The sequence below is a fragment of the Amblyomma maculatum genome, chromosome 9 (assembly GCF_055883805.1).
Source record: "Amblyomma maculatum isolate TAMU_Amacu chromosome 9, ASM5588380v1, whole genome shotgun sequence".
Lineage (NCBI taxonomy): Eukaryota > Metazoa > Arthropoda > Arachnida > Ixodida > Ixodidae > Amblyomma > Amblyomma maculatum.
The window spans coordinates 128,716,655-128,726,691 of NC_139352.1; the positions used below are offsets into that span (position 1 = coordinate 128,716,655).

Consider the following 10,037-nt stretch of genomic DNA (forward strand, 5'->3'; position numbering starts at 1 on the left):
CCAGTCGATTGTAGCGCATAGATCGATTCTGTACTATTTGTTTGTTCAAGCTCGGTGTTGCCAGACGCAGCTTCATCCTTGTCTTTGTCGCGCAAGATGTGCCGAGATGGATATCGAAGGTCCCAGCCACTCGCGCGTGTTTCTACAATGTGCCAAATTACGCTAGTCACCGTTAGCGTCTTTATTCAGACGTTTCTTCGCCGCCCGTAAATTGAGCGCTGACGGGCGTGACGGGCATTCTTTGTTCGACGACCAGCGAGCGCTTCTGTTGTCGTTGCCGCCGCCGAATCAATTAAATCTTTTGCGGATGCAAAGGAGCCCGATAAAGTGCTTCCTAGTGCACTCCCAGGCTCGTTTGTTGTCATCGGCCTTGTCACCACCACGTGACAATATCACACAATTTTGCATTTTTTGCTTGACACAACGCGACTGCTTCGGAAGACCACGGACTGTCAATTGAATGGCCGCTCGAAAGAGCGCGCACCGGTCCTCTAGATTAGGTCACGTTCATGTGCCCCAATCAGACGTGCGCAATTAGTTACCCACAACTCATATAAGAGTCAGAAACAGTTTCGTAAAGTCAAGACATTCGCAGGTAGGAAAATATGACCGAAAACACCAGACCAAACATTCGGAGCGAACACTGTGTCGAGCATCTAAATAAGCGCAATAAATGAATCACTGGAAAAAAAAGTAAAGCACAGTTTAAGACGGCATGAATCTGATATGTAGAAGAAAACGCAAATACAGACAAACCCTCAAATGATGCAAATATTGCACCGGTCAGAACAGACTAACGAACTAGCTAAGCGAATCGGCCACGCAGTGCGAAAACCTATGGAATCGAGAATTACAAAGTGATCATTCATGACATAACACGCTTAGCATGGGTGCCAGTTTGCGCAAAACGTGGCGCTTCGCTCTGTGTCTACAAAAAACAGACGTAACTTCATTTCCCGCGCAATCTAAGAAAGAGGTGTAAAAGAAAAAAAGAAAGAACGAAGCTTATGCAGTTCGCGCTGACTGGTGGCGAGAGCTATATACGACGGTAAACTTTGCAGCGCCGGCAAAACCAAAAACGTTAATAATAGGCAAGAAGTCTAAACACGAGGAAACAATGCCCACAGAAGGCTTGAAGTCAGAACAAGAAAAACATGTAAAACATATTCGCGATGTATACGAACAGCAAGCCTGCCGATCGTCTAAGTGAACGCTGCTTCGTGCGCCTTTTTCTGACCATGCAACAAAAGCCATGGTGCACCGACAAACACGCATTCGGCCGTATTTGTCATATTTCCGGCGTACCTTTCAATACTGACTGTGATAAAACATATCACGAACGAAGCAAGAAAGAACGCCACCAAAGCTAGCAACGTGAGCGGCTTCATGTGTCTCCGTGCCGTGCTTCAGGGAGGAAATGGGGAGGAGGAAAACGGTGCCGAACGTTCGGAAAAACGAATTGTTCGTTTTGCGTTATTTTATATTCGTTTTGCGTTCGCGCGCATATAGGTAGATGCGCGTCCCTCCAATTCCAAAAGCGCCTACTTCGCAAAACGGGCTTTGTTCTTATCGCGTTCGAGTTCTTCCTTCGTTCCCTATTATTCTTGCTGCTGCTTCTTGTCATACCCAAATATATTTGTAAACTCGCTGTTACTCTCGAGTGACTCTATTTAAAGAATGCCTTCATCCTGCCTACACCGTTTTTCTATATGTAACCATTCTCCTTTTTACGCTGTGAAGAAAGAAAGAAAAAAGTCCGTTGTCTGCGCGCGCCTTACGGGGAAAAAGAGAAAAAAAGGGTGGGGAAGTAAAGATGAACAGCCTTTCCCACCTGCCCTAAAACACCGCCGCTATATATGCTTGGTTCTTCTTGGCGAGTTGGTTCATATTAGCTAAAGGTCTTGTTGTCTGTCTTGTTGTCACGTCTCTTTCTTCATCTACTTTTTGCGCAAGTCTTTTACCTTTTGCTAATATGAACCAACTCGCTCAGAAGAAAGTACTTATTGAATTGGTTCTTCCCGGCGCACTTCTTTCCGGAACCATTAATGGGGAAAAATTATTCATCGAATCGGCCCCGTTTATTCCCGTTGGCAGGGAACAGCCAACAGGAAAAAGAAGACGGGATAGAGAAAGAGAGATACGGAACGTTCTGGAAGCGCTCCTGGTTTTTCTTTCTTTTCCCTCTTCCCTAATTTTGCTCTGCCATTCTTGTCAAAGTTTTCTTTTTTTCGGGACTGCTCCTTTTGCGCCGGCGAAGTACTGACGGAAGGACGACCTGCCGTCCCCATTTTTCCGTTGTCGACGCGGTGGAGACAATGAAATCCACTTAGGCGCGCCGACCTATTTTCACGCGCAAATCGAGTCACGTATTGGCGCGAACGCTCAGAGAGAGGACAGTTGCAGAGCACGTTATTACTGGTCGTATATGCATCCCTACGCCGAAGCTCTCCCGACAGAATATAGACAGAGGTGAGATCTGTTCTGTCCTGCGCAACTGATGCGTTGCGTCCTCTCTCTCTTCTCTCCCCCCCCCCCCCCCCCCCCCGCCTTCCCTCTTCGCTCCCCGTATCGAGAGCAGCAGGACGGAGGAAGCAATGGGCATGCGCCATCTGTGTTTTCGTTACACTGCACAACGCTACGGAGTAATTTCGACCACTTGGGGATCTTTACCATGCACTGACATCGCACAGCACACGGACGCCACTCCGTTTCGATCGAGTCGAAGCGGAGTCAAGCGAATGTCAGTTCTGCATTCGGTCGCGGAAGAAGGCCGCTACATAGGACACCCTGCGCAGCCGAACTGCGTGTACCGCATGTACGTATGACAGTGTAGGACGAACAAGTCCAAGGTCATCATCATCATCATAAGCCGCACTATACCCACTGCAGAGCGAAGGCATCTCCCACATTGCTCCAATTAACCCGGTCCTTATACTGGCTGCATCCACTTGACCCCTGCGGACTTTTTAGCTTTATCCGCCCATGTGACTTTCTGCCACACACTTCTACGCTTTCTTTCCATGGAATCGAATTTGTTGCCCTTTTCAACCATCGAATAGTATTCTGTTCGCACTACATGTCCTGCCCATGCCCATTTCTTCTTGATTTCGACTAGTGTCATTAGCTCGAGTTATTTCTCTGACCCACTCTGCACGCTTCCCATCTCTTAATGTTACCCGCCCTACCACTTTTCGTTCCATAGCCCTCTGCGCGTCAACTTAAGTAGAACCCTTGTCTTTAGCTCTACATGTTTCAGCCCCATAGGTGAGTACAGGTAAGATGCAACTGCTGTATACTTTACTCTTAAGCGATACGGGTAAGCTGCCAGTCACAATCAGATGAGTACTTGTCGAATGCCTGCCATTACTACAACCTCACCTAAGTAACAAAAAAAACTTCACTCCTATACCCACGCGTTGTGCAGGCCGGGTAGGCATTGCTAAAGAAACAGTGTATACTTGTGAAGAAACGGTAGGTATCTCACAGCGATCGCAGTTGAACGCACGTTTCCCTGCAACGCATATCTTAGTAAGATCGCGTCATGCTGATTACAGTCAGCACGCGTTGATGTCGCGTGGTCTACCATCACTGAATCACGACTGCCGAGTGGTTTCAACGTGTAGACATCAAGTGCCGTCTACAACGGGAGAAAACAAATGATATAGCTAATAGACTATATTGTATTAAACTGACCAAAAAAGTTGTCTAGGAATCTCTCGCTCCAGTGTTGTTGTCGTCCTGGTAATTTTTTTTTTCTCTAGCCACGTGAATTGGAGAGAGGTTCTTATCAAGTTAAGATAAGCAACGCGAACACAAAGGTGGTTGAAAACTCTGCTTGTAACACCTTGAAAGCGGAGGTCTCAATTTTTTTATTTAAGACACGCGACGTTGTCCCACAAACCTGCGGCCTCTCCGCCTTGCACTACAACCCTGTAACACAGTACATTGACAACCGTGTAATCGTGAATCTAGATAACACCCTCGCAAGTAGCTTCCATCCAACCGTTCACATGGCGTTCTTTTCCCAGAGCCAACTTCTTTTTTCTTTTGACCCCGACAGAGACTGCAGCGTTAAAGCACGCGCTACATAAGTCATAGCAATGAGGCTGCATGCAAGACGTCGCCTCGCAAAGCCCTTTCCCTTTGCCCCACTTTGTGTGCCCCGCGGCACCTGCGGAGAAAATCGTCACGATTTAAAATTCAGATGGACTGCAAGCACGCGGAAGGATTACTCCTGCTGGGAGCCAGTGGCGAAAGGCCGACCGCGCCGTGCGTGGCATGCGTCCAAAGGGGTGAAGAGCGGACACAACAAAGCGGGAAGTTGAGAGAGAGAGAAAGCAAGAAAGAAGCTCCTTTCTGAAGTGCAGATTCCTTCTGGGCCAAAGTTATCCATCATTCATGCAGGAGGGCAGCAAGGAGTTGATAGCCCTCGCAACTATCTGTATACCTCTTCTACACATTCGCTTTCTTCTCGTAAAGAAGAGAATGTCTTTATACTGCAGGTGAAACCTCGCAATGTCTGTCGTATCATGCACAATACAGACGACGTGTGTTTCCTTCGCGACCATACAAAAGTATGAAGTGCTCGCAGCACAGCGAAAAAAAATAAAAGGGGGGGGGGGGAGGCAATTTTACAACAGATTCACAAAACAAAGTGGGCAATGCTGGCTGCCAGAGGCGGCGAAGGAGTGCTGACATTGTACTCACCGCCGCAGCTGAGGCATCCGCATGCGTGGGGTTTAACGTCGCAAATGTACGGGCTACGAGGGGCGCCTACAGGAGTGTTCTGAATCAGTGTGTCCACCTTCCGGGACTCATCGAACAACCTACAGATGGGCACGCATTTGGCCTAAAATTTGGCCGCCGCGTTTACAATGTGTCTAACATCTATTTCCTGAAATATCTTCATCAATTCCTACTCCATTAAGGAAGAATACCACTGTATGTGACGTGCACATCAAGGCTGTTGTGGTTTGTGGGATTTAACGTCCCAAAGCGACCCCGGCTATAATATGAGAGACCCTGTAGTGAAGGACTCAGGAAGTTTCAGGAGGTTCTGGGATTCCTGACATCGTACAGCACACGGGCGCCTTGCTTTTCGCCTCCATCGAAAAGCAGCCGCCGAGGTCGGGATTCGATCCCGCATCCCTGGGAAGAGTAGTCGAGCGCGCTAACCACTGCGCCAAAGTTATTATTATTATTATTATTATTATTATTATTATTATTATTATTATTATTATTATTATTATTATTATTATTATTATTATTATTATCATCATCATCATCATCATCATCATCATCATCATCATCATTCAGTTCAGTCGTGTCCGACTCTTCGTGACACTATGGACCATATCAAGCCACGCTTTCCGGTCTCTCGCTATCTTCCTAACATCACACAACTTCATCTGCAGTGCCTCGAGGATGCCATCTAACCATCGCGTTCGCTGCCTACCCCTTCTCCGGCGACCCTCAACCTTTCCCAACATCAAATCTTTCTCCAGCGACTCCTCTCTTCTGATCAGATGACCAAAGTAGCTGAGCTTTAACTTTATAATTTGACCCTCCAATGAGTAGTCAGGGTTTATGGTCGACAATATCGACTGATTTGATCTTCTGGCAGTCCAAGGAACTCTCAAGAGTCTCCGCCAGCACCCCAATTCAAACGCGTTAATTCTCCGGCGGTCAGCCTTCTTCACAGTCCAACTCTCGCATCCATACATCACAACTGGAAAGACCATAGCACGAGTTATACGGATTATTATTATTATTATTATTATTATTATTATTATTATTATTATTATTATTATTATTATTATTATTATTATTATTATTATTATTATTATTATTAACCGCGCTGGCAAAACAATTGCAATTTCAACGTCCGCATACAGCCAGATGATCGGTCGATGAAATTATTTTGACCGCCGCCCCAGTTCTTTTTTTTATGTGCCCCAGTATGCGGGGGAAGTTTCCTTGTCTCGGACGTTGAAAGAATAACCTGAAATAGCGAGCAATTTTTGTTCACTTCTCTGCAACGTGGCTGTCACCAGCGACGAAATGCTGATAATTTGACATTTTTATACGTCGTTTTCATCCGTTCCGTTATCGGTTGTGCGGGCAGGGACGTCCTTCTTTTTATTCTCATTGCCTATCATAATGAACGTCATGTCATTACAAGTGTAAGCTGGATAATCTAAATCTTTTCAGTAAGTGAACGAACTTACGAAAAAAAAAAAAACAAATCTGTCGCATTCAGCGACAGCATGGATGGTTCGAAATGCGAATGCCAGTCGGCATGTTTAATATCCTGGGAAGGTGTGTTGCATATGTGTCGCGTTTATGTTGCTTAGCTGGAGTGAGCCATGCCGTGCCTTCTGCTGATGGCGTCGAAGCCGAGAGAAGCACCCTGTTATGGGGGTCACACAGCCAGGCTAATTAGAACCAAAGGACATTTGCAAATGTGTCGCCAGTCCTATTCCTACCTGTCAATGGCGGCACTTAGGATATTGCCAAAATACGGCCCAAATTCGACTCTATGGCTAGCGCTTCGAAGACTGTCCCTAACATACGCAGATACAATGGAAAGCAAATCCCCTAAAGCAGCGTCCGCACTAATCCGCTGTCTGGCACTGCACGTGCTGCGAAGAGGCCGCGAGTTCGATAGCCATGCTGTACATTAACCGGCAACATGAGACATTTAAATGGGCAACAAAACTCACAATCTCGCTACGACCGAGAAGAAGCATCGTTCTATCGCGGCTTCGAATACCGCGTCTCACACTTGGTATCACATTCACGTGCCGAGCATTCCTTCGGCCAAAGTCTTCACTTATCCCCTTCGCGCATCCCAATCGAAAATATTTCCAAATACAACAACGCCTTTCCCGAGCGGGACTGCGTGAGGCGACGCTTCTGCATTAGATACACAATGGTGCGCGATAGGACGTGCACGCCAAGTGCCCCCTCCGCTCGAAGACCGGCGGCCACTTTAGAGAGTTTTATCTTACCGTGATCCGCGATCCGCTACTGGGATCCGCCACCGCACGTTCCACTGCGCATGCCCTGACCACCCTTGACGCCGACAGATGGCGCCACATACTGGATGTCGGCACACAGACCTGCCGCGTCGGGACCAATCAGCTTGACCGCCCCGCCCACGCGCGGTAGAGAGCCACGGTGGCGGATCGCGGAAAGCTAAATCTCTCTTTTGACGCAAGGACCCCGCTTCTTTCCTTCGGCTTTCTTTCTGACCTGCGCTCTCGTTCCAATGAGCAGAAATAAGAAAAGGACAGGAGGAAGAACGTATTAACATTTGCTTGAGAATCAGAAGGATCGACGCAAATGAATGTGAAAAGGGAACAAGTGGGAATCCGTCGAACTCGAGCGCGATTTCACTGAAAACACGAACGGAATTGGTCATTTGAACGCTCTAAATAGACCAGCACTGAATCAGAAATTCAGTCCTTTCATGTCACCATCTATATAGGCGCGGTTGTCATTATTACGGTTGTTAATGTTATTGTAGAGACTGAAGGGCTTCTTAACTGATTGACTGAATAATTTACTGAAGCGCTCAATCATTGAAACCTCTCTACACAGCTTCTAAAAGGCGTCCATTAAATGATGCAGACTTCCATCCTACGGCAACATCCGGGATGAGCTTACTCCAGAAATGAGCAAAGCGTCAGCAGAATCCTGACACAAGTCCGAAACCGGGCTGCACGCGAAAACACATGACCGTCGCTACCATCAAATATGCACACGACCTGTCGTGCCTCTCACAAGCACAGGGCGGAAGACGGCATCTGAAGAAAGTCTCGAATCCAACGCCACCACCATAACCATCAGCCTAGCTACCAACCCACTTTAGAGCAAAGGTCTAAACTGTACCATCTGCATCCACTTAAGACTTTCTCCTCCGCGTATCCCTGACACTGATGACTCATGGTAGGATTTGTTATCTCTTAGAATTTACTCCGCAATCCTAAGGAAGTATATTCTCTTCGCATTACCCAACCCTATTTATTCTTCTTAATGTCAGTTGAGATGCCAGTAACTCCCTCGGAATCTCAAATTACCCTAGAAATTATTACCGACAAAGCTTTGAATGGCACAGTTCTCGCGGAAGGCAACCGTCATCCATCTTGGGAACAGCGCAAAATCTCGCTAATAAATAAACCGATGCAAATGAGCGGCGGAAACAAATTTCAACAAATGCAATTCCTTAACAAAAAAATATACGCATACATATGCACTCTGACCATAACCAGATCGCAATTTTGCTGGTGCACGCGCTGGGCCAGAAGCGGATAAACTGCACCACATACTCCAGAACTATAAAGTCCGCAGGGTTAGTAAATCAGAATTCCCCCTTTGTTGTCTGTCTCTAACAAAGTCATGGTTGCTTTATGACCAGCGGTTGTCCGAATGCAGTTAGTCTTTCATGGTGAGGCCTCGGCAGTATTTCTACAGTTATTTCTGGTTACATATTTACAGTTGTCTCCCAAGCTGAACGGAAGGTCAGGTAGACGTCTAAAGTGAAAACAATGCCGTTATGAAGTTCGGCAAGATGTTTGCAGCTCCATCCGCCCTTCTAGCCACCGAGTCGGAGTCCAACTGCTCTGTGCGCATGCGCGGCAGTGAGCAGCCGCACGCGCACACAACACAGGGGAAAAGCCTGGTAAACGCGAAGCACTGAAAAACACGACCACACACGACCTTGGGACGGGTATGATGCATTCTTTATGCAGATGCCACGGCTGGCTATCGAACGAGCACGCTCCCACCCCCGCAGGAGATCGGCTGCGAGTGACCGCACGCTGTCCGATGCCGCGATCAATGCCACTCAGTGGTGAAGGAGGAGAAGGGGGCACCAAAACACCCTCCGAGCAAAGCAGCACCCCCTCTTGTGATTGATCGCCGCTCTCACGGGACACAGCCGCTCACAACTTTGCAATGTAAACAAAGACGCAGAGAGGAAAGGCGGAAGCGGCACGGCGCAACGTTTGGAAAACGGCAGCCGGAGCCCGTGTACTCTGCGCACATATGCGCGTGTACATAGCGCGAGATGGCTAAGTACACGCGTAAAAAACGCGCTCCGGCTGACGTCGTTGGTCGCCTAGAACGAGACACGCGGACGAGGTGCACCCCGGAGAGTGCAGCTTCGGGCCATTACGAGGATGCCGTGATTCCGCCTCGAATTATGCGCCACTGATCACCGTTTCGGCCGTGCGCAAATGTGGCCACGACTCGCACGCGTACGACACGAGGCCGCGGTGTGCTTCGTGCGCGCGACAATTGCACACAGTCGCTTCTCTCCACGGGTGTGATGTCCTGCAAAAAGCATTGCGCGCGCGGTCATCAGAGAACTCGCCCGAGTGTGCGGGAAACAGATCGCGGTGCGGCCGCTCCCGAACGAGCCTATTACGCCGATAGGCGAATTCCATCTTACTGCCCTCTCGTTTCGAACACAACCGTCCCAGGAAGTAGGTACTGGGCGCCAGCTGCACCCCTGGATCGAACTGCGCTAGCGTCGGCCTAGGCGAGCAGATGGGATCACATGACTCTTCTTACTACAAGAGCTGACGCTGGATTGAGTTCATAATCATATTGAGAGAACAGCTGTCAGACCATGTGTACTCTGTAGATATATGTTCGCGTATACACCATATGATGTTCGCGACCCACTAAGTATATATGAAAAATCGTTTCATGCCTGTTAAAAGCTAAAAACTGCGTTTTCTTTTTTTTTTATGCTAATATTGAATACGCCATGAAAAGCCAAGGTCACCGTGCCGGGCAAGCGCCCGTGTTATTTCTTAGCGTCTTCTGAATCTTCTTGCTCCATTTGACCGGCTTCTTCTGTAAATAAACAGCTTTACCACATGTAACCGTTAGTAACGAATATTTCGATTACACACTATAGGTTTAATCAAGCTAAACTGTCAGCAATTTTTTCTTTCTTTTTTTTTTTTTTTTTTTTTTTTGCTTTGTAGCCAGCACCGCCATTACTCATTTTGATCTTGCGTCGTCCC

At 47.7% G+C, this 10,037-nt stretch overlaps 1 protein-coding gene across 3 annotated transcripts in view; it reads right to left on the reverse strand.

Moving 5' to 3' along the window:
• The window catches only part of LOC146180365 (uncharacterized), a 451,687-nt gene that overhangs the window by 246,885 nt on the left and 194,765 nt on the right, over positions 1-10,037 (reverse strand). The gene's annotated exons all lie outside the window — the stretch shown is intronic.